The 25,092-nt window shown below is 40.4% G+C and overlaps 1 non-coding gene across 1 annotated transcript; it reads right to left on the bottom strand.

Moving 5' to 3' along the window:
- Window positions 1-17,458: 17,458 nt before the first annotated feature.
- On the bottom strand, window positions 17,459-17,565 carry LOC122066272. Its single transcript, XR_006136319.1, has one exon. It is a non-coding gene; the product is annotated as a small nucleolar RNA R71 (small nucleolar RNA).
- Window positions 17,566-25,092: the final 7,527 nt, after the last annotated feature.

Below are 25,092 nucleotides of genomic sequence, written 5' to 3'. Positions count from 1 at the left end.
TATGATTTGAAATTGGAAATTCTATCTTCTTTCTTCCTTCTCTTATGGATTGTAACTTTGGGAACTTTGTCTTCTTTTTTTCTATTCCTGTCTATTCTCTTGCCTAAATTGTTGGAACCATTCTCTATTGTGTAGAGAACTCTTGGTGTAATTATGTGATGAATTCTCTCTGATATGTTGAATGTTAATGATATTATGAATTCTTGTTTATTATGTGCACTTTTGGTATCTCCAACATAAGACTACATCATGCCAACAATTTTAAGTTTTCGGCCCTTTTAGAATTTTATTAAAGTCATTTATACTTTTTCACCAACCCTTTGCTAAGTTTGGGTTTCTAAGAATTTAGACTTGCAAGATGTGTGTGATTTGACCATCACGCTCTGATACCACCATTGTCATGCCCTGATCAAATAGAACTGAGCCGATGACTGGGTTAACTTTAGGTAACCCAAAAACCACTAGAATCATCTGACACAGTAACTATAGCACAACAAGCCACACGTGATCAATGGAATGTAATAACATAAAACAACGGAAGTCTTATCATTGTTAATAACCTGTAATTCCCACATACTCTTGATACCCAAATAGTTATACGTAAAATATTTACATGTGGGCTCGTAGGCATGATAATTACATAGAAAATAGCAATTTAAATATCGAGAACACAAAAGGGGAATATACTAAAAGAATAAAAAAGTACGGCAAACCAAATCTATCACTGTTGCCCAGCAACACAACTCTCACATAGGCAACCTTCACCGTGCTTAAATTCTTCGGGGACCCACCAATACCCCACTGGGGTTTCGTCAGTGGGACCCGACACGAGCTCCTCCACTGAATAGCCTGCAAAATCATCTAAAAAGGTGTGTACATGAGGGGTGAGCTTACTAGCTCATTAAATGAAAAGAAAGACACACACAAGCAAATGCAATTCAAATGAATACTATATGCATGTAATTCATTTTAATCCTAGTCCACCTAAACAATCATTCCAGATCATAGGTAACTTGCTACTCACAACCATAGTGCACGTATGCCCTAAGTTCAAGATGCGTTCTCCATCCCATGATATGCCCATAAGGTTGTTAGAGAAGGCCCACCATGAGCACTCAGAAAAGTAAATAGTGGCCAAACCACAGCAGAAAAGTAAATCATGGCCGAACCATAGTAGAAAAGTAAATCGTGGCCGAACCAGAAAAAAATTAAAAGTAGTACGATTGGCCCTCTGAATATATCACCAAGGTTTCCAACTATCCTAATGATCAGCCAAGTGGACTTCTAACCACCACGGCAGTCCCCAATCGACACTTCCCCCCCAGTGATAACCCAACACATAAACCCCTATTGGGAAGGGTCGTAGCACGAGGGTTTATCAAATCCTAACCATATGCTCCTCCATGAGATAGTACAACTGCATAGTTCTCCCATGTCCCATTCCACAGTGAACCAATGCATTTGTTTCCAAGCCGACTACGACATCTATTCTAGAAAATCCCACACATGTTCGGCAAACCGGCATCATATACATCACATGATAAATCCATTCTCAAGATGCAACATATAACAATGCATATAGAATTTAAAATATAATATGTTCAGTTCTAAATGCATCATTCATTCATCAACCATATGCATGAGAATGAAAATTGGAATGTCAATATAGTTCATGAGTGCAAAGGATGCCAAAAACATTCCATAAATAAAAATCAAAGTCCTCTCCCCACTTACCTATTTTCGTAGGAGAATCGGCACTCGCGGTACGGGTAAGATCTTGAGTGAGAGGATGAGTTTCTTAAATCCTAGTACAAATAAAGGATTTAGAAATACGTATAAATCGGGACCATAATCGACGTAGGATATGGTCACTATGCGAATAATAGCGTTAGGAAGATTTTTGGTGAATTTGGATTCAATCGGAGCTCATTTGAGTTACTGGTAGGTCATACAGGTGGGTCATGGAACCCACCAGTGAAATCTGCAAGACCAATGAATCATACAGGTGGGTTAAGGACCCATTGATCTCACCCGCCGGTAGAACCAGAAGTGCAGGAATGACTGGTAAGTCTTCACCGGCGGGTCAGGCACCTACTGGTCACACCCATCGGTTCTCTCGAACTCTGCTATTTTTCTTCCTTCTTCCATTCCAACACTTAGAACTCCAATAGGGTGATTCCCACTTCATTTCCCACACATTATAAGCTTCACCTACTTGATTGTACCATGGATATAAGACAACACCAAGATTTAGGAGAAGAAATAATACCTTTACTTGTAAAAACCCCAAATCTTGAAACCCTTTTCCCCAAACTCAAATGCCACTTCAAAAACCTCCAATCTTTGTTCCTCTCCTCAAATACTTTGTTACCCTCTTAACCAAACATATACAAAGAGGGTTTCCATCAAACCTCAAGATTCATGGTGTTACTTACCTCAAAATGAAGATCTCAAGTCACCGGTCGTTATTCCAGCCATGGACAAGCAAGATGCGGCTCCGGAATCCAAGGGGAAACTTCCTTCCTCTTCCTTCTTCCTCTTTTCTCCCTCTTCTTTACTCCTCTCTCCAACTTTTCTAAAAACCATAAATGAGGGAGAGAGAGAGTTATAAAGGCTATTTATCCATTGGCTTATAAATAATTTGCAAGGCCTGTTTGGTTTTGCCCCATTTATGGACCAAAACACATTAATCGAGTTTCTAGGTGATGTAGCCAACATCTTTGGGCATACAAGACCTCATTACGACGAGGAGGTCGAAATGCACGTACTCATCCAAGCCAGGCATGCTGGGGTCCACAAAACCCCAACAGGTGGGTCACATTGGTGGGTCTCGCACCTACCAATGACACCCACCAGTTGGCCAAACAAGCCAACCTTGCTATATTTTGGAGGAAAATGGAGTCTTAACATGTAGTTCATTGTCGCCATGTGTTGTGGATCAAGTACCTATCATTCAAATACGATAACTTACCTTTTCTATTCATACATGGCCTTGTGATATGTACAAGGGCCCTGCTTAGGCATGCGGATCATCTCGGGTACCGGCTCTATCTCATCCGGCCACCCCGCATTTGATGTCACACTTGCCATCATGTACAACAAAGCACCGACATCAACCCGTTCTGGTTCAGACCCTGCAAGGCCAAACCGAACCAACTGGTCAATAAACTAGGGTTTAAAGAGCAAGCCTCTACAAACCAAGTATTCTTAAGTCCTCAAATTCCTTTTGACATACTTCTGTCTAGATGAACTGCTTGTCACTCTTTAAGTTCTTCAGTACTTTGAAGAACATAAGGCATTTATCTCCAGCGTAGGAGATAAAGCGGTTTAGGGTCGCTACCCTCCCTATCAGTCGCTACACTTGTCAAATACTTCTTGGCAGTCGCATGTCTTATATTGCCTTGATCTTTGATGTTAGCTTCGATACCCCTCTTCGATACCAAAAAACCTTAAAAACTTCCCTGAGGTCACTCCGAACGCCTACTTATTAGGGTTCAATTTCATTTGATTTCGGTGTAACAAATCAAAGGTTTCTTTTAGACTGAACACATGATCACTGCTTTTGTTACTCTTGACTAGGATATTATCCACATATACCTCCATATTGCATCCTATCTGGTCTCGAAACATGAAGTTCTCCATTCTTTGATATGTTGCACCCGTGTTTTTTAGTCCAAAGGGCATTGCTATATAACAGAAATTGCCGCATGTTGTGAGGAATGTTGTCTTCTCTTCACCTTCCTTCCTCATCTTAATCTGGTTGTATCCGGAATATGCATCCATGAAGGTAAGCATTTCATGCCCAGCCGTTGAATCTATCAGCATATCAAGCTTTGGTAGTGGATAGTAATCCTTTGGACAAGCCTTGTTTAGATCCGTATAGTCAATCTAGATTCTCCACTTACCATTAGAATTTGGGACCATCACCACATTTTCCAGCCAAGTTGGATATTTAATCTCTCTTATGAAACCAGAGAGCAACAGCTTTTCTAATTCTTCATTGATTATAGTCTACCTATCTAGCGTAAAATTTATACGCATTTATTGGAATGGTTTGTAGCTCAGGTTGATGTTCAGAGGCTACTACTCTTGAGATCCTTGGCATCTCTGATGTTTTCTAAGAGAAGACGTCAAGATTTTGGTGAAGGAAGCTCAAGATCTCGCTTCGTCGTTCTTCGTTAAGGAGAGCCCCAATTTGGATGGTTCGGCTCAGTTCGGCTCGGTGCTACTTAGCAGTATTGTGATCAGCTCTTCAACTGGCTCTGCTCAGCGACACCCATATAGGGGTTCTTGGTTGCCTTTACAAAGTTAGTGTATCACTCTCGAGATTCTTTCTGGATGATTTGCATTCTCCTACCCTATTTTTCGTCAAGAATTTAACCTTCATATGTTTGGTGAGGTGACAGCCCCCAAGCTATTCAAGCCCGACGTCCAAGGATTTTAATGTATGCAAATGCAACTTTTACTACCATAAAATTTTCCATTGCTATGGATGTATTTGGATTTTGTCTGATGGTTACGGGTAGTTCTAGTTCCTTCTATTTCCAAGGCTATGCCTGAAAATCCGTACAGGGGCCACTCACTGGCTTTAACCTCTCCATCTCGAAACCAAGTTTTTGATATGCTTCATAAGACATAAGATCAACAGAGGCACTGGTGTCTACTAGCACCGTAGGGAATGGATGATTGGAGACAACAAGTTGGACCACTATTGCAACATTTTGGGGCCAATTTCTTCCCTCTAAGTCAGAATCTGAGAAAGAGATCACAGGTTCGGCTGAGATTGCCTTCACAGGTTATTCTGTGGTGTAGACGAATTGAGCATGGGCCTCAGCTTTACGTGTTGACTCCACGCCAGGTCCTCCTAAGATAGTTAAAATTATAGGTCCTATAGGCCTGTTGACATGGGAGCCTTCTTGAGTGCCATCACGGTCTCTGCCCCTATGTTCAGGCTTCTTTTGATTCAGCCCAGCTTCATCCCAAGCCTACTGACTCTCCCAAATTTCTGCTTTAAGTATTTATTTAGATATCCCACCTTGATGAGTTCCTCAATCTCTCTTTTTAGAGCCTTGCAATCTTCCGTATCATGCCCATGATCTCATGGTAACTGTAATATTTGTTGGGATTCCTCTCTTCTGGCCTTGCAATCATTGGCCTTGGCCAACCAAAAAAATTATGGCCTTGGATCTCTAGCAGCAGACTTGTTCGGGTCCTACCTAACTAGTATTAGTTTGAGTGGTCGATTTTGTCTATAGGATGATCCAATCGGGTCTTCTTCTGTTCTCGATCATCCTCCTTTGGCCATTGAGATCTTTTCCTTTCTTTCCCAATTTGATCCAATTTTTCAACGATCCCCTTTATTGCCAATACATCATCCATATTGGTGTGCTAGTTATACCTTCGCAGTTGTTCTGGAATGGTCTCTGGTAGATCAAGGGCTAAAGAACGCACCAATTCCAGGTGGGTGATGGCATTGCATAGCAAGTTGTAAGCTACTCTATCAAGTAGATTTTTTTACCTCTAAGGTCGCCTTCAAGAACCTTGTGAGGAATTCTCATATAGGTTCACATGGTTTTTGTTTCATATTCATCATATTGGTTGGGGTTTGCTGCTGCCTTATGCTAGCTTAAAACCTCGTGAGGAAGGCTTTGGTCAACTCATCATAGCTCCAGATGAATCTAGGCCTCAACTTTGACATCCAAAGGAGGGTTGTATCCTTTAGGGAAGCATCAAAGGCTCAACAGAGAGTGGCCTCTGATTTTCCATACACAGTCATTGCCAAAATATAATACAACAAATAATTAAATAGGGGTCGATCATTCCATCATATATTACAAAAGTTGGTATACTGAAGTTTCTCAGAAGCTCTGCTATCATTAGTTCGTCCGACAGGAAATTGTGAGTCGAGGCAATTGTTAGATCTGACGTCGACTATTGTAAGACATTGACATTCTCACTCAGCTATTGGAGTCGTCGTTCAAGATCTTGTCTTTCCAAATCAACTCTTAATTGTGGTCTTATGCCCCAATCCCATAAGTTTGTCTTTCTGTCCGAGCCGGGCTCCTCCCATATGGCTACTGTTCAGCATTCTCAGTCTGGTGATGTGAGTGCATTTTGTCCCTCAAACTATGGCTTTGGTTGAGTATTTGTGTATAGCATATATCCTCGGTTCCAGTGCTCATCCTGCTAGAGTCATTTCAGTGTGTTGATGGGAATGCTTTGCTTCAAGGGTTGAACACCTTGACGGTGGCCTGGGGTCTTCTGGAGGGGCCATGCTGCTGCCTTGAGACCTCTCCTAGGTATGAACATGGTGATTCACCTCAGGTCAGTCACTTCGATGTAGCTCTTGTGTCGTGCTATGCCCATGGGGACATGTCGACCTAGTGTGACTAAGTCTTGGGGCCGAAGGAGCCATTAGATAATTACCTGTGGGACCAGTACAGTTGGTAACACTGAGCCATACTGCTTGGTGAAGCTTTTGACCAGGTTGTTGGTCTCGAACATTTGCATCTGCAAGTTCTGGATCTGCACATGGACTTCAAAGACCTTCGGGTTCAAACCCCAATCGGGGGTTGCATTGCAGAACCCATGGGTGTTGTAGGTATCATGGACCTCCACCCCGGGATCGCGATATGGTGCATAGTGCATATACACAGGCTAGGGTTCGACCCTAATGAGATGAGATAGTATCCCCTGGTCATCAAAAGCCAAAGGGGGATACACGTTATGGGTAAAAGGAGTCACCACCTAGAAAGGGTCTAGGACCCATAAATGTCTCCCCCAATCAAGGGAGAGAGACTAATGACTCTGATGGATAAGGCTGGTTTGCACCAAGATTCTAGACAAGTGTCAAATGACAGACTGTGAAGGTGTTTGGCACCCAGTCTACCCAACCCTAAGGCCGGTCTCTTTTTGTTTGACCAAAGTTTGTTTGTACCCTACTAACTAGTCCTAAATCTAGGTCACTGAAAACCCTAAACTAGGTATCTAAGCATGACATGTGAAAACCCTAAACCAAGTGTCTAAATTATGCTAGCTAGGCTATGATGCAAATAATGAAATGATTACGCTAATTAAATAAGCCTAAATGATTTAATTAATGTATTATGAGTCTTAGATTAAGCTAATTAAATAAGCCTAAACCTAGGATTAGTTTAGCAACTTATGAAACCCTAAATTAAACTAATTCGATTAATTGAACCTGACCTAGATGGATGATCAATGAATTTGTGAGATCCTAAATTGAATTAATTAAAATGATTAAACCCAATCCCTAGTAATTTGAAATAAATTATTACAATCCTACTTAATCTAATTGGTAAAAATATTTATAAATTAAATGAGACCTAATTAATTTATAAAAGTGAAACGGATTAATTGCATTAAATGAATGCATTTTTACTAATCTACCTAATCTAGTGTAGGAGGATAAAACTAAACCTATGGTTTAATTAAACTAATTATGAAACCTAATTGCGCTAATTATGTTTACCTTGAGCTAATCCTAAGATGAGTTAAACATTTTCAAAACCCTAGTTAAGCTAATGAGAAGAGAATCTTTTAACTAATTAATCTAGTTAATTATCCTACATTAAATAACTAATTAATTGATTGATTAAAATAAACGAACTACTAGAGGGAAAAAGATTGGTAATTACGCAAATTTAATAAATTGAATTGAATGAAGAAATTAAATGCAGTGATTAAAAAAACTAAATAAATTAACCACAATTAAATAAACAACAGTCGAAATGACTAACTAATTAAGTTAACTAAGTTACTTTAATTAATCTAAATTAGTACTACACTAATGCAAGTGAATGTTGGAGTACAAATGTAATACCCTACCTCTTAAACCCGGTCTGATTACACGGTTGAACCGGTTTAACTATGCAGGACCCGAACCGGAGAGATTTAGAGCAGGCTCCTTATGGGCTATGATGGCAAGGGTGACCTTAAACACCGGCTGGCCAGACAAGTCCGAGCCAGTGCCAGAAGAGACGGGAGTGCCCAAGCTGTGTACATGCACCTATCATGAGGCCATGTACGGATAAAGTAGGTATTGTAGCTATATATTAAGGTATATACGTATACTACATCGTATGCCAGGGGTGGGGTTCGCGTCAAGGCCCGAACTCTGTCAAAATCCCAAGTTTTGGCCTCAGGTGGGCGGGCAGGTGGGTGCACCCACCCACCTGAGTGACCCATCCATGTGAACTATTCAGTTATTTAGGAAGTATATATATATAGCATTTATGATTTTCTTTTCTTTTCATTTATGACACCCGTACGTTGGTGAGGATAGTAAAGAGGAGAGAGAAAAGAAAGGGAAGAAGAAGGGAAGAGAAGGAAGAGGAAGAAGAGAAGGATTTCAGTGGTGCCGAAGCTTGATCTTCCCATTCCGGCGCCGGGAGAGTGATCTTCAACTCTAGATCTATATTTAGAGGTAAGCAAAGTTGGGTTCCTTGAACATTCACCATACCCAAGCATAAACCCTTGATTCGAGTAGGGTTTCTTGAGATCTTGTAAATCCCCTTTGAAATGATGAATCTAAGGTTTAATAGATGATTTATGTGTTGATCTTGAAGGATTTGAAGAGGTATTGACAAGATTGGAGAAGCATTGTGGGTTTGAAGTGATTTTGAGGGTTTGAAGGTGTTCTTGAGCAAAGAAGGTAAGATGGTTTCCCATCACTTGAATCTAACCTAGATTTAGGTTAGAACCATCCTATAAGACATTGAAGGTGTGAAGAATGGGTTGGGGAAAGCCCCATTTGAATCCCTAAAGAATGGAGGAAGTTGGGAAGAAACAGCAGTTTTTCCGCCAAGACCAGTGGGTAGAACCGGTGGGCCATCTAGCCCGCCTGTGAGCACCCACCTGAGAGGGCAGGGCCTTCTGGCACAATCGGCGGGCTAACCGGCGGGCCACCCTGCCCGTCAGTCTTAGCAGGGCCCTCTGGCCCAATCGATGGGCCAGACCGGTGGGCCAACCAGTGGGCCAGACCGGGGGGCCAACCGATGGGCCAGTCTACCTGCCGGTCCAAACCGGTGGGCCAAACCGGTGGGCTAGACAGCCCACCTGTCTGACCCACCTGTGTGGCCCCGAAGGTGATTTTTTCGTCCGATTGGACCCAAATCAGACGTGTGACCTTCTTTTAACGTTCTAAACATGATTTTGTCATTGGATCTCGTTAATTTTGATCCTAAAATGGTGAAGTACTAACCCCGCTCGATCATGTTAGGTTCACCAAATACTACGCTTCTCGCACCGGATCTCACCCGTACTGAACCGGAATCCTTGTACACTACAGGTAAGTGGGGAGAGGACGTTTGGCCTTGTTTCAAGGCATTTTTTGGAATTCATTTACTTGTATCTAGTCTAGTCATGCCATCATAAATATGCTATGTAGATTAGTCATCCTCACATTGTTATGCATGTGTGCTATGTTTACTTTCTAAATGCCAAGTGATGAGATGCTTATGTGATTGAATGTTGACATCATTGTGCATGATGCATTGATAGACTAGATACCGTAGTCGGCTTGGAAACGAGTGCATTGGTGGCCCGTGGTATGGGACGCAGTGGCACTATACAATCGTACTATTGTCATATAGGAGCATGCGGTTTAGGATTTCACCTTACCGTGCTACGACCCTTCCCAACAGGGGTTGAGGTGTTGGGTTATCATTTGGGGGGAAGCAGCGGTCGCGGTTGTCGGGTCACTGTGGCGGTTAGACATAACGACCGACGGGTCAATAGGACAGTCGGCAACCCCGGTGGTACATTTAAGAGGGCCAATCGTATCGATTTTAAATTGCTGGAGTCAGCACCTTTAATTTCAGTCATTTACTTTTCTGTTGAGAGCCGATGGATGGCATTGTCTTTACTTTTCCGAGTACTCACGGTGGGCCTTCTCCGACAGCCCTATGGGCGTATCGCGGGATGGAGTTCGTGGCTCGTACCCGGAGTATACGCGCACTGTGGCTGTAGTAGCACTAAACCAAAGACTTAGTAATGTTGCTTAGGTGGATGTGATTTAAAATGTATTGCATGGCATGTAGTGCATATGATTGTGTTTGATGTGTGGACTGCTGCGTGGTCCATCTTACCACTTACTGAGCTAGTGAGCTCATCCCACGTGTACACCCCTTTTTAGATGATTTTACAGGTCATACATCTGAGGAGCACGAGGTGGGTCCCACAGTCGAGTTCCCCGAAGAGGACTGGTGGACCCCTGAGGAGTTAGAGCACGGCATTGACTGCTCGTGCGAGAGTTGTGCTACGGGACCGCAGTTCTGATGCCGAGCTAAGCTCCAGTCTTGATACCGAGCTGAGTTGTGTACTCTAATTATTTTGATGGTTTCTTTTATGTACTTGATATGTGAATTATACTTTTATTGTATAAATATTATGCCTTCGGGTCTACACGTATATAACTATTGTATCACAATTCGGGTATCAAGTATTATGGGATTATTCACAGGTAAAACTTAGTCTTCCGCTAATCTGATGAGCTTTTATTAGTTGTGTGTATGCTGTGGTGGAATACAGTATCAGATGATCCTGGCAGGTTTGGGTTAACCGGAGTTAACCCGGTCACTGGCCCTGTTCAGTGCGAACGGGGTGTGACAACAAAAGATAGGAGATAGTAGGGAAACCCAAATCCCCAATACGCATCTAATGCTACGAGCCGGTTTGAGGGGCCAGCCACGCCCGTCCTAAACTAAACACGCCCTAAACTACATCCCATATATCCATTTGTTGATTCAAAACCCTGACTTAATAGAAATTAGTGAAACCCCATGGTTATCATATGATTCAAAAAGCAAAAGTGAAATGGGAGAAATGTCACACAATGATAGGGGTTGGGAGCATATTACAATTTGAATTACAGAAATAAACAAATAAATAAATAAATAAAAATGAAATGAATAAACAAAAAAAAATGAACACAAAAAAAAAAAAAAAAAAAAAAAAAAGAAAAGAAAATAGAAAAAGAGATAAAAGGGAAGGAGATGGGATTTCGGCCACAGTCAAGAATTTCACTGAAAATAAAATAAAAAATAAAAAAAATAAAAAAATATGGAAAGAAAAGGAGAAAAGAAGAAAGAAAAAAAAAATGAAAGAGAGGACAGTAGCAGCCTCGGCACAATTGCAACTTCGACTAAAGAAGATGGAATCTCACCGGAGCTACCGCTACTACTGCCGAAAGCATCGATGGAGCTGGTGGTGCTGCGGCAGTCAGGGTTTCACCAAGAAATGGGTTAGAGAAAGACACATAGGGTTCGTCGGTCATAAAGAGTGTGATGGTGGCGGTGGCGGTTAGGTTCTTACAAAGAATAGAAGATGGAGAAGAAGAAGAGGAAGTGAGTTGCAGGGTTCGGTCACTGCAGATTTTGGAGGAAGGAAAGAAAAAGAAGATGAGAAGAAGGAGAAGAAGAAGAAGAAGAAGAAGGAGGGGGGTTCGGTTGCAGGTTCGGTTAGGAAGAAAAAGAGAAGAAGAGAAGAAGAAGAAGAAAAAGAGAAGGAGGAGAAGCGGGTTCGGTGGTTGCCGGTTAGGGGTTGCAGCAGCAGGGAAGGAAAAGAGAAGGAGAGAAGAAGAAGAAGAAAAAGAGAAGGAGGAGAAGCGGGTTCGGTGGCTGCCAGTTAGGGGTTGCAGCAGTAGGGAAGGAAAAGAGAAGAAGAGAAGAAGGAGAAGTTGAGTTCGGTTAGGAGGAATAGAAGTAGCAGGAGAAGAAGAAGAAGAAAGACGGGGGGTTCGGTTGCAGGTTCGGTTAGGAAGAAAAAGAGAAGAAGAGAAGAAGGAGAAGTTGAGTTCGGTTAGGAGGAATAGAAGTAGCAGAAGAAGAAGAAGAAGAAGAAGAAGAAAGACGGGGGGTTTGGTTGTAGGTTCGGTTAGGAAGAAAAAGAGAAGAAGAGAAGAAGGAGAAGTTGAGTTCGGTTAGGAGGAATAGAAGTAGCAGAAGAAGAAGAGAGAAGAAGAGAAGAAGGAGAAGGAGGCTCTGGGTGAAGAAAGAAAAACCAGAGAATGGGAGAGAGAAATCATCACCGCCATTGGGCTCTAACCTCATTGAAGTTGGAAACCGATGGTGGTGTTAAAAAAAAAAGGTGTTCACTGGACCTGCTCCAAACCCTGTTTAAACATTAGAGCACCCCTGGAAATCCTAAAAATGAATCGGCCTGGTGACATAACCGGGGGTGTTCCTTCGGTTTCAGGTTTGGGGGAGAGAAAGGAGAGGATGAAAGAGAAAAGAAGAAGGGGGCTGGATAGTGATTTCGGTCAAGAGAAAGATGGGTTGCAGGTTTAGGTTTCAGTAAGGGAAAGAAGTTGAAGAAGAAGAAGAAGTTGCAGGTTTTATTAAGGAAAAAGAAAGGAAGGAGAAGGGGGTGGAGAAGATTTGGCCATGGAAAAAGAGAGACAAAAGAAGTTCAGACATGAAAGAATAAAGGATTAGGTTACATGAAAGATTCTGATCTAAGGGTCCAGATTAAAAGAACAAAAAGTAATTTAAAAAAAAAAAAAAAAAAAAAAAAAAAAAAAAAAAAAAAAAAAAAAAAAAAAAAAAAAAAAAAAAAAAAAAAAAAAGAAAAGAAAATAGAAAAAGAGATAAAAGGGAAGGAGATGGGATTTCGGCCACAGTCAAGAATTTCACTGAAAATAAAATAAAAAATAAAAAAAATAAAAAAATATGGAAAGAAAAGGAGAAAAGAAGAAAGAAAAAAAAAATGAAAGAGAGGACAGTAGCAGCCTCGGCACAATTGCAACTTCGACTAAAGAAGATGGAATCTCACCGGAGCTACCGCTACTACTGCCGAAAGCATCGATGGAGCTGGTGGTGCTGCGGCAGTCAGGGTTTCACCAAGAAATGGGTTAGAGAAAGACACATAGGGTTCGTCGGTCATAAAGAGTGTGATGGTGGCGGTGGCGGTTAGGTTCTTACAAAGAATAGAAGATGGAGAAGAAGAAGAGGAAGTGAGTTGCAGGGTTCGGTCACTGCAGATTTTGGAGGAAGGAAAGAAAAAGAAGATGAGAAGAAGGAGAAGAAGAAGAAGAAGAAGAAGGAGGGGGGTTCGGTTGCAGGTTCGGTTAGGAAGAAAAAGAGAAGAAGAGAAGAAGAAGAAGAAAAAGAGAAGGAGGAGAAGCGGGTTCGGTGGTTGCCGGTTAGGGGTTGCAGCAGCAGGGAAGGAAAAGAGAAGGAGAGAAGAAGAAGAAGAAAAAGAGAAGGAGGAGAAGCGGGTTCGGTGGCTGCCAGTTAGGGGTTGCAGCAGTAGGGAAGGAAAAGAGAAGAAGAGAAGAAGGAGAAGTTGAGTTCGGTTAGGAGGAATAGAAGTAGCAGGAGAAGAAGAAGAAGAAAGACGGGGGGTTCGGTTGCAGGTTCGGTTAGGAAGAAAAAGAGAAGAAGAGAAGAAGGAGAAGTTGAGTTCGGTTAGGAGGAATAGAAGTAGCAGAAGAAGAAGAAGAAGAAGAAGAAGAAAGACGGGGGGTTTGGTTGTAGGTTCGGTTAGGAAGAAAAAGAGAAGAAGAGAAGAAGGAGAAGTTGAGTTCGGTTAGGAGGAATAGAAGTAGCAGAAGAAGAAGAAGAAGAAGAAGAAGAAAGACGGGGGGTTTGGTTGTAGGTTCGGTTAGGAAGAAAAAGAGAAGAAGAGAAGAAGGAGAAGTTGAGTTCGGTTAGGAGGAATAGAAGTAGCAGAAGAAGAAGAAGAAGAAGAAGAAGAAAGACGGGGGGTTTGGTTGTAGGTTCGGTTAGGAAGAAAAAGAGAAGAAGAGAAGAAGGAGAAGTTGAGTTCGGTTAGGAGGAATAGAAGTAGCAGAAGAAGAAGAAGAAGAAGAAGAAGAAGAAAGAGGCTCTGGGTGAAGAAAGAAAAACCAGAGAATGGGAGAGAGAAATCATCACCGCCATTGCTGAAACACAAGGGCTCTAATCTCATTGAAGTTGAAAACCGATGATGGTGTTAAAAAAAAAGTGTTCACTGGACCTACTCCAAACCCAGTTTAAACATTAGAACAACCCTAGAAATCCTAAAAAAGAATCGGCCTGATGACATAACCGGGGGTGTTCCTTAGGTTTCAGGTTTGGGGGAGAGAAAGGAGAGGATGAAAGAGAAAAGAAGAAGGGGGCTGGATGGTGATTTCAGTCAAGAGAAAGAGAGAGAAAAGAAGTTCAGACATAAAAGAAGAAAGGATTAGGTTACATGTAAGATTCTGATCTAAGGGTCCAAATTAAAAGAACAAAAAGTAATTTAAAAAAAAAATTAAACCAAATCAAAGGTAAACATGTTAAAAGAAAATTAAACCTAACTAATCTAAAAGAATCAATTAAACCTAAATATCTTTAATTGGACCGGAATAAATCAATTTACATCAATTATTAATAAATTAGAAACTAACATATTAATTAAACTAATTCTAAATCGTTATTGGGAGAAAAAAAGTACCTTAAACCGGTTTTAATCAAGAAACAAGGGGAGATAACCCTTGTGCTTCAAGGCCAAAACCGAACCGAACCGGACTAAGTCTCCCGGCTCAAAGAAGGATTACACATTTAAATTTTTATACTTTGAGAGATTCTTTATTTAGAGAAAGGGAATTAGCAAAAACCATATTCCTTCTCTCCAATCCCCTCCCCCTTTGGAAGAGAGGAAGGGCTATTCTTATAGCCTTGGGACTTGGGACAATTCTCTCATATTTCTGATGTGGGACTAAAAAACTAGAGAGAATTGTCCAAAAAGGCTTTCTTTTGGACAAAGGGGTTTGGGCGCCATGTGGCACCCTTTAGTTGCTCGGAATGAAATCTGATACCGAACTTTGGAGTCAAATTTTGGGGGTCATATCTTTCAAACCGTTTGTCAGAATTCAACGTGTAATATGTCGTTAGAAAGCTCAAACCGAGCACTATCCAATGATGTGAGACACGATTGTAGTCTCAACCGGGAACATTTACGAAAGTATGCATAAAGTAGGGACCCGGATCATATAATAAAAGAGAGAATCGGGCGTCAATTCGTATAGTTCTCACATCAAAGTGTAATGTCCGACTTGAAGGGACAAACAACAATAATCCACAACATCAAATTCTAATTTTTGAAAACATTTTCTCTTGAAATTTTATAGGAAAATGTGGTCATTTTCTACTCTAAGTTTGAAAATTCTCCAAGTCTAAAATATCCAACATGTAATCCTTCATATTGTCATCATTGCAGGGGGGTGACAAAATTCGGTGTCTACAGGTGCTATCATCGTTGGCATTATGGGAGGCGGCAAAGGCCCAACGCCTGCACTACTGGCGATGGGGGTGCTAGAGGCCCCTCCATTGGTGTTGGAGGTACTCGTCATGATATGTGTCGCTCCTGAGCACTTCCTAGAAGTCGAGGTCAGGAGGATTCTTCCATATGACCAAGTGGTGAGACAACTCGAATCACTCCGCATCTACATCTGGGAAAGCTGGACTTTTAATTTTGGTATCCCATGGGCGGCGCCAATCTGACGCAGAAAATCCTAACTGACACAAACTCTTTAAATGTTCTGAGTGTCAAAGAAGCCTGCAAGTGAAAAGTAAGCAGAGCACCCGGTTAGGCCGGTGCTAAAACCCTCCGATGCCTAAGTCAGAAATGTAGCAGCAGGGTATTTTTAGATTCTTTACTTTTAGAAAATCCTAACTGGCACAATTCATTCTTCTTCTAGTTTTTTTTTAGTTGCTCTCTCTTTCTCTTGCTCTCTCTTTAGTTTTAGTTCTTTTTTATCTTTTCTTTAATCACTTTTGTAATATCTTTTTTTTATTTCAATTAATGCAAGCACTCTTTTATTTTTATTCAACCCTTTTATGTTTATGATTTATGCAATTGAGTTGTAATTTTTTAAGTTATAGTTCTAGGCTTAAATCTAGGTGACAAGATCACGAGCCGTGGAGCAATTTTTTTTTTTTCAAGTTCAAGCATTGATTCAAGTAAGTAGGCTCCTTCAGTAGTCTGTCTTCTCTCCCCCCTCTCATTCCCTCTTCTGACTACCCTTTCTTTCTTAATTTAGGATTTTTATTTTTAGTCGTTACATTATTGTTATCCCTTTCCCCCAAGGTTCATGGCTAGTGTATGTGTTGGTTTTGCCCCTCCTAGCTATAGAACCATCAATTTATTGTTTTTATTTTAATTGTCTCCCTTTCTCTAAAGCCAAGTATAGTAACCCTTGTAAGAGTGACTCTCTGGTCAAGGAGGGAAGCTCATTTTATGATGCATCCCTCGGGCTAAGTAGAGAAACCTACTTGTGAGTCTCTCTCTAGCTTTATCCCATTTCTTTTACTTTATTTTTACTTCAGTATTTTTTTTCTTTTATTATTATTTTTTAATTGCGTGGGTTGTTTATTTTCAGTTATTTATTTATTTAATTTTAATTGCGTGGCTTGCGTCTTTAAATTCTTAGATGACGAATGGTAGGACGTTATTTTAGATACATATGTTTAGGACGGTAATTAGAATTAGATCACAATCATTAATCGGTTCACTTTTGCATTATTAAAAGAAATAAAAAAAATAAAGTGGTTGCTCTCCTTGTGTTCGACCCGTAGCTACACTGATCTGTACGCTTGCGGTACATTTTAAATCTCAAACAAGTTTTTGGCGCCGTTACCGGGGAGACAGTTCCATGTTATTTTTCACTTTCTTTTGGTAAATCGGAGTGCTTTGTTTGCATTGTTTTATATTTTTCCTTTTCTTTTATTGAATTCCTGAGAAGAACAACTTGTAATAATAGTTGTATCAGTGGAGGTCGCCATGCCTCACAGTATGATAAAGACAGGTTTCGCCCTGTAGCAGTACCTCAGGAATTGACCTGAGCAACCCCGGATCCCTGCCGGTAAGCTCCCAAAAAGCCAAAAAAATAAAAAAAAAATCAAAAATATCATAAAAAAATCATAAAAAAAGTTTTGCTATCCATTCTTTTGTGCTTGTCTTACTCTAGTTGTGGGTAGTTTTCTGTTGCGTGCGTATTAGGTGGGTACGTAATACTAAGAATTGGTTAGAAAGAAGAGATCCAACAAGTAGTGGCCCTATAAGTTTGCTCTCTTTAAAATCCTTCAATATGGGAGACCAACAGCAAAATCCTTCACCTAAATCTCTGAAAGATAGGTTCTACCCTGCTAGAACAACCCAACCTTCCTGCATAGTTCTACCACAAGCCCAGGGTAATAATTTTGAACTCAAATCTCAATACATCACTATGTTCCCCCACTTCCATGAGTTGACCTCTGAGGATGCATACCTATTTCTAAGGGAATTTGAAGAGGTATGTGTTCTAATTAAGATCCAACAGCTTTCTGATGATGTTGTTAAGCTTAGGTTTATCACTTTTGCATTGAAAGACCAAGCAAAGAAGTGGTTGTATGGGTTACCCACAAATTCCATAACCTCATGGGAACAGTTCACAATTGTTTTCCTTAAGAAGTTTTTCTCAACTCACAAGACCAATAAGCTTAGAAGTGATATCCTTCAGTTTAGGTAAAACCCTAATGAGTCATTTTCCAAACTTATGGAGAGATTCAAGGATCTACTCCAAGAATGCCCGCACCATGGCCTAGACCTATGGCATTTATGTCAAATAATTTATGAGGGTATTGATTACCCAACTAAACAAATGATAGAGTCTATGTGCCCTGAGGGATTCACATCCTTTACAGATGAAGGAAAGGCATGGGAATTCTTACTTGACTTAGCTGACAAAACCCGTGAGTGGGAATCAACCCAAGAGAGTGAAAGAACCATAGGAGGAAAAGGATATTTTGTGGATGGGATAGTAGCCAAGGAAGCCCATTTGGATAGCATAATCAAGAGGATTGAGGCTATTGTTCCTAGAGAGCCATCATCAGTCAATTTGGTTAAGATTTGTGCTTGGTGCCAATCCCCTGGACATGTCATAGAAGAATGCCCCAACACCTCTGGGGGCACTTCTAATGATAGTGTTAATGCCTTATACCAGAATAATCCATATAGTAACACCTACAATCCAGGATGGAGAAATCACCCAAATTTCTCTTGGAATCAAGACAACCAAGCAAGACCTTCCAATTTCTATAATCAAGGTCAACCTGGACCCCAGAGGCCTCCCTTTGCACAACAATCTTTTTCCCAAAATACTTTTCCTAGGTCAAATGTAGGACCTCAGGCAAGTTTTCCTAGGGCCCTTCTCCTATCATCTTATCAGCAACCCCTTGGGTTTACCAACACGGGAGAGGCAAGTAGAATAAGTGACTTGGAAAAAAATATGGCCCTCCTCATGACAAGCCATCAAAATCTTACGAGAGAACTTACCCAAGTTGTCTCAATTATGCATAAGAGGGAGAAGGGAACTTTACCCAGTCAACCAGAGCCTAACCCTAGGCATCATCAACCTGTTAGTTCACAAGGACCGACTAATGCACCACTGAATATAGTACAAGGTCAAACCCAACAAGGGCCCTCTAACCAATGTAATGTTGTTTAAGCCCTTAGGAGTGGTAAAGAGTACCTACAAAGTGTTCCTAAATCTTCCTCATCTATTACTCATGTTAACTCTCCTTCAGTTGAGGACACAAGTGTGCCTCTTGTTTCAGGTTCGTCTGATGAACCTAAAGATTTTTCTGAAACTAAAGATGATTTGGTTGAGGAAACCAAAAATGATTCTTCTGAACAGGGGCAAATCCCTAACAGTCCTTATGTTCATCCTGTCCCATTTCCTAATCGCTTGGTAAACAAAAGGAAGACTGCTTCCATGGACAAAATTTTAGAAGTCTTCAAAAAGGTAGAAGTGAACATCCCTCTTTTGGATGCCATATCCCAGATCCCCGCCTATGCAAAGGTACTGAAAGATTTGTGTACTCACAAACGTATCACTAGTGTACCCAAAAAGGCGTTCTTCGCAGGTAACATTAGTTCCATAATTACTCAGCCTATAGCAGCGAAGTATAAGGATCCAGGGAGCCCTACCATATCTTGTGTCATAGGCAACACCTACATTGAGCATGCCTTACTTGACCTTGGCGCAAGTGTGAATCTTTTACCTTACCATGTGTACAAGCAACTAGGATTAGGAGAATTGAAAGCCACTGGAACTACTCTTCAGTTGGCAGATAGGTCTGTTAAGATTCCTAAAGGGATGGTTGAGGATGTCTTACTAAAGGTGGGAGAATTTATTTTCCCTGTTAATTTCATTGTGTTAGATACTAAGCCCTTCTCAACCAAGGATGAGATCCCAATAATTCTAGGAAGACCATTCTTGGCTACCAGTAATGCATTAATCAATTGCCAGAATGGTTTCCTAAGATTATCTTTTGGTAACCAAACTGTTGAGTTTAACATGTTTAGGATTGGCAAGCAACCACATATGGAAGAAGAGATCAATATGCTTGAGGATTTTTTGGATTTTTCTGATGATTTAGTTACCAACTTTGATATTGATTTTGATTCAGAATTCCAAGAGTGTATGGATGAGTTGGATGATGATAGTGAAAATTTCTTTTCTGAAGTCTTGAGTCTTCACACACTTGTGGAGCCCTTAGGACCCCTTTCCAATTCCATTCCCAAACCTTCCATAGTTGAGCCCCCTAAGCTAGATCTTAAGGAGTTGCCATCTAATTTGAGGTATGCTTTCCTAGGGCCTGATCAGACTCTTTCTGTAAAAATTTCTTCAAATTTGACTTCTAGCCAGGAAGAGGAGTTACTTAAAGTGTTAAAAGATAATAAGGAAGCCCTAGGTTGGACCATGGCTGATATCAAGGGTATAAGCCCTTCCATTGTGCAACATCATATACATCTTATGGAGGATTCCAAGCCATCCACGGAATCCCAAGGAAGAGCTAACCCAGTGATGATGGAAGCCATTAAGAAAGAGATCCTAAAGTGCTTGGATCATGGAATAATTTATCCTATTTCTGACAGCCAATGGGTAAGCCCAGTTCACGTAGTGCCTAAGAAGTCTAGTGTGACTGTAGTTCCTAATGCCAACAATGAGTTGATCCCTACCCGTGTCCAAACAGGATGGCGAGTGTGCATAGACTACAGGAAGTTAAATGCGGCAACCTGGAAGGACCACTTCCCATTGCCATTCATTGATCAGATGTTAGAGAGGTTAGCTGGACATGAATACTATTGTTTTCTTGATGGATATTCTGGCTATAACCAAATCCCAATTGCTTTAGAGGACCAGCATAAGACCACTTTTACATGCCCATATGGAACATTTGCTTACAGGCGTATGCCCTTTGGGCTTTGCAATGCCCCTGCTACGTTCCAAAGATGCATGATGAGCATTTTTTCTGACATGGTCGCAAAATTCTTAGAAGTATTTATGGATGACTTTTCAATTCATGGGAATTCCTATTCTGAATGTCTTCATCATCTTTCCCTAGTTTTGAAAAGGTGCATATCTAAGAATTTGGTTTTGAATTGGGAGAAATGTCATTTTATGGTTAAATCTGGTATTGTTTTAGGCCATGTAATATCCAAGGAGGGAATTAAGGTAGATAGAGCCAAAGTGGATTTAATTGATAATTTACCACCTCCTCAATCTGTTAAGGATGTCCGGTCTTTTCTAGGGCATGCAGGCTTCTATAGAAGGTTTATTAAGAACTTTAGTCAGTTAGCCCAACCTCTCACTTTATTACTTGCCAAAGATCAGACTTCTGAGTTTTCCAAAGAGTGCCTAGAATCCTTCAAACAACTTAAGAAGGAGTTGACCAATGCACCCATTGTTCAACCACCTGTTTGGACTGAACCTTTTGAATTGATGTGTGATGCTTCAGATTTTGCCATAGGAGTAGTTTTGGGTCAAAGGATTAATAAGTTGCCCACTGTCATTTACTATGCTAGTAGGACCTTAAATGATGCACAACTCAATTATACAACCACTGAAAAAGAATTTTTAGCGGTTGTGTTTGCATTAGAAAAGTTTCGGTCTTACTTAGTTGGTTCACATGTGGTGGTGTATACTGATCATTCTGCCCTCAGATACCTAGTTTAGAAGAAGGATGCCAAAGCCCGTCTCATTAGGTGGGTTTTACTTTTACAAGAGTTTGATTTAGAAATTAGGGATAAGAAAGGAGTTGAAAACCTAGTTGCATACCATTTATCCCGGCTTCCCAATTCCTTTACTATTGATTCTCCAGTCAACGAGAACTTTCCAAATGAACAATTATTTGCAATGTCCAGTGAACCATGGTTTGCTAACATTGTCAACTTCTTAGTTTCAAGTGTGACTCCGGATCACTGGCCCACCCAAGATAAGTATAGGTTTCATTCCCAAGTTAAGTACTTTTTCTGGGATGATCCTTATTTGTTTAAGATATGTCCAGATCAGATTATCCGACGATGTGTTCCTGATCATGAGCAACATTCCATTCTCTCTTTTTGTCATGATCATGCATGTGGTGGACACTTTGGACCTAAGAAGACTGCCGCAAAGGTTCTCCAATGCGGATTTTATTGGCCCACTCTTTTTAGAGATGCTTTTGATTTTTGCAAGGCTTGCCCCGCCTGCCAATCTTTTGGCCGTATCAATAAAAGGAACATGATGCCCCTCAACCCTATTTTGGTAGTTGAGATCTTTGATGTATGGGGCATCGATTTTATGGGACCATTTCCTAATTCCTTTAGGAATTTGTACATACTTTTAGCCGTTGATTATGTTTCTAAATGGATAGAGGCCATACCTTGTAAATCTAATGACCACAAAGTGGTGGTCCAGTTTCTCAAAGAGAACATTTTTTCCCGCTTTGGTGCACCACGTGCAATAATTAGTGATAGGGGTACTCATTTTTGTAATCGGCCTTTTGAGGCCTAAATGAAAAAGTATGGGATCACCCATAAGTTATCTACCCCTTATCACCCCCAAACTAGTGGTCAAGTGGAGGTGTCTAATAGGCAGATCAAACAAATCTTAGAAAAACTGTTAATCCCAACCGTAAGGATTGGTCCCTTAGGCTCATTGATGCCTTGTGAGCCCAACGGACTACATTCAAGACTGACCTTGGCCAGTCTCCCTACCGTTTGGTGTATGAAAAAGCTTGTCACTTACCAGTTGAGTTAGAGCATAAGGCCTTTTGGGCCATCAAGAAGCTCAACTTTGATTTTTCTGATGCGGGAATTCACCGTAGGCTCCAACTATCTGAGTTGGAGGAACTTAGGAATGATGCCTATGAAAGTTCTAGGATTTACAAGGAAAAGACCAAAGCTTTCCATGATAAGCACATTCTGCGCAAATCTTTTACAATTGGTGATAAGGTCTTATTGTACAACTCTCGATTGCATCTTTTTCCTGGTAAACTTAGATCCCGATGGGATGGCCCGTTTATTGTCCATAATGTATATCCCCATGGGGCTGTGGAGATTTTGAATCTAGGAACAGGGATAATTTCGAAGGTTAATGGTTACCGTTTGAAACCGTTCCTCGAGTTTCCTACTATTAGTAGTGAAGAGATCATGAATCTCCATAAACCTCTTTACACTGATGACTAACTTTTAATCAGATATGACCCCCCTTGCATTGTCTTTGCTTTTAATTCTTTCCATGCATTGAGGACATTGCATGACTTAAGTGTGGGGGAGGGAAACCAGTTTTTGTTTTTTTTTCACTTTGTTTTGTTTGTTTTTCTTTTTATTTTTGAGCTTGCTAAGGATAAAGTCCTACTTTGGCTTTTGGCTAATGATCATACCATTCGGATGCTTGATGTATGAAAATAAAAGTTTTGACAAAGGTACCCATTTTGAACGTATAAAACCCTGTTGAGAAGAAAAAAACAAGCACGTGTCTTGAGATGGGACTTTCTTTTGAAAAATAAGAGACCCCTGTTTTATGATGATGGACCATATGTAAGTCTGTGGGTTCCTTGTACTTTTGATTTGGAGTTGAGACCTTCTTTTTAATTTGGCATGGGTTGACAAATGCACAATTTTAAATGAAATGTGAAATGTGGTATAAAGAAGAATAAGAGTTGATTCCCTTGGAACTAGACAGGGCATTGCGCCTCAGGAAGCGTGGTGTCTTGATCGAAATTCCTTGGGAGGAAACTTCTGAAGTAACTCTAGCATCACTGCCTTTGTGGGCATATGCAAAAAGCGAAGCTACATAGTAACTTGGGTGTCTGGTGTTTGCTCCACCATGCCATTCAGGCCAAAAGTAGTGGAGTAGAATAGAGTTTATTAAGCAGAAAAAAAAAAGAGAAAAAAAATGTGCAAATGTCATTATTGCTTGGTAACATGTTTGGTCAAAAACACTCCAACGCCTTAGTCATTGGTTCCCTATTTCTTCACAAGTGGTTTTGCCTTAAGATAAGGATGTTTTGGAAGAGACGAGGTGAGTTCCAAATTAAGAAATATGCTAGTGCCTGGAATTGATAAAGGGTAATAAAAGTTCAAGTGTGGGGGTCCCTTGTAAGAGAAATTATCTTTGCTCCGGATCGGTATGAGCTTTACCTTTAGCCAAGGTTGGGATTTGTTTATTCTGAATTTTGGGTGTATATTCACTGCAAACACCCACAAGACACAACTCGTCCACTAGGGGTGACCTAGGGGTTTAAAGGCTTGTTACACATGCTAAGTGCAACCGTGATTCCTACAAAAGTGAGTTAGTTTTTTTTATTTTTATTCTTTTTCATTCTGTTTTGCTCGAGGACTAGCAAAGTCTAATTGTGGAGGAATTCTGATGAGCACATTTATGTGTGAAATCTATGGTAGTAAAACATGCATTTTACATATTTAGAATGGAGCTACCTAGGGTTTTACTCTCTTTTTGCAGGTTTTATATTTTCAAGGCCGTGAGAATTATCGGGCTCTATATATTCAATTTTACACGTAAAGATGTCATATTTCTTTTTATGGTTACGAAGAGGATGAAATTCTGAGCAAGATGGACGTGTTCAATTAAAAGTACACATTCGTTTGGTCACCCGTACAAATGATTATTCTTTTTGGGAGAAAAAAGAATAATGGATTAGAACTGAACTGAGATGCAGAACCATCCCGTTTGCAATTGTCCCAGAGGTACAAGGAATATTTTAAATGCCAACAAGGATTGATGGACCACATCCTTAAGTGATTGAAGATTCGTTTTTGGTAACAACAACTACCTAGTGTAGTTGGTGAGCTATGGTGTGCAAAATTCCCTTGCTCACCAAGAGGTCTCAAGTTCGAATCTCATGGTTGTTTTTTTTAGAAGATTTTGTTGAAGATTTCCTGCTTTTCACTCACTTAAAGCACTAAGGGCATGGAGGGGATTTCCACATCAAATTAGAAGCAAGGAAAATCGTGGAAGGGTTCCTGCAAAGAAGAGAAGAAAAAAAAAGGAAAGAAAAAAAAAGGGAGAAATAGAGATTGTCCAAATCTTCTCTCTCCTCCACATCATCACCAAAATATTGTCCAAATCACATAAAGCAAGAAAAATCGTCCCTTGGAGGGAGAAAAAGAAGAGAAATAAATTAGAAAAAAAAAAGGAAAGAAAATAAGCAAACAAATTATAGGAAATTTCTCAAAGTTTATTTCTCTCTTCTCTCTCCTCCACCTTAGCACTTTTGGTCTCAAAAGATCTCACAATCAATTGTGGGTTTCTCTCTTTTAGGAAAGAGAAATTTGTCACCCTACCTCCCCATTCCCTATAAATACAACTCATGTAAGAGGAGGAGAGACAATTCATTCTTCTTCTAGTTTTTTTTTAGTTGCTCTCTCTTTCTCTTGCTCTCTCTTTAGTTTTAGTTCTTCTTTATCTTTTCTTTAATCACTTTTGTAATAGCTTTTTTTTATTTCAATTAATGCAAGCACTCTTTTATTTTTATTCAGCCCTTTTATATTTATGATTTATGCAATTGAGTTGTAATTTTTTAAGTTATAGTTCTAGGTTTAGATCTAGGTGACAAGATCACGAGCCGTGGAGCAAATTTTTTTTTTTCAAGTTCAAGCATTGATTCAAGTAAGTAGGCTCCTTCAGTAGTCTGTCTTCTCTCTCCCCTCTCATTCCCTCTTCTGACTACCCTTTCTTTCTTAATTGACATTATTGCTATCCCTTTCCCCCAAGGTTCATGGCTAGTGTATGTGTTGGTTTTGCCCCTCCTAGCCATAGAACCATCAATTTATTATTTT

The sequence above is a fragment of the Macadamia integrifolia genome, unplaced genomic scaffold (genome assembly GCF_013358625.1).
Source record: "Macadamia integrifolia cultivar HAES 741 unplaced genomic scaffold, SCU_Mint_v3 scaffold2310, whole genome shotgun sequence".
Taxonomy (NCBI): Eukaryota; Viridiplantae; Streptophyta; class Magnoliopsida; order Proteales; family Proteaceae; genus Macadamia; species Macadamia integrifolia.
Note: the sequence above shows the minus strand (reverse complement) of the source record. Positions and strands in the feature narration are given on the sequence as shown.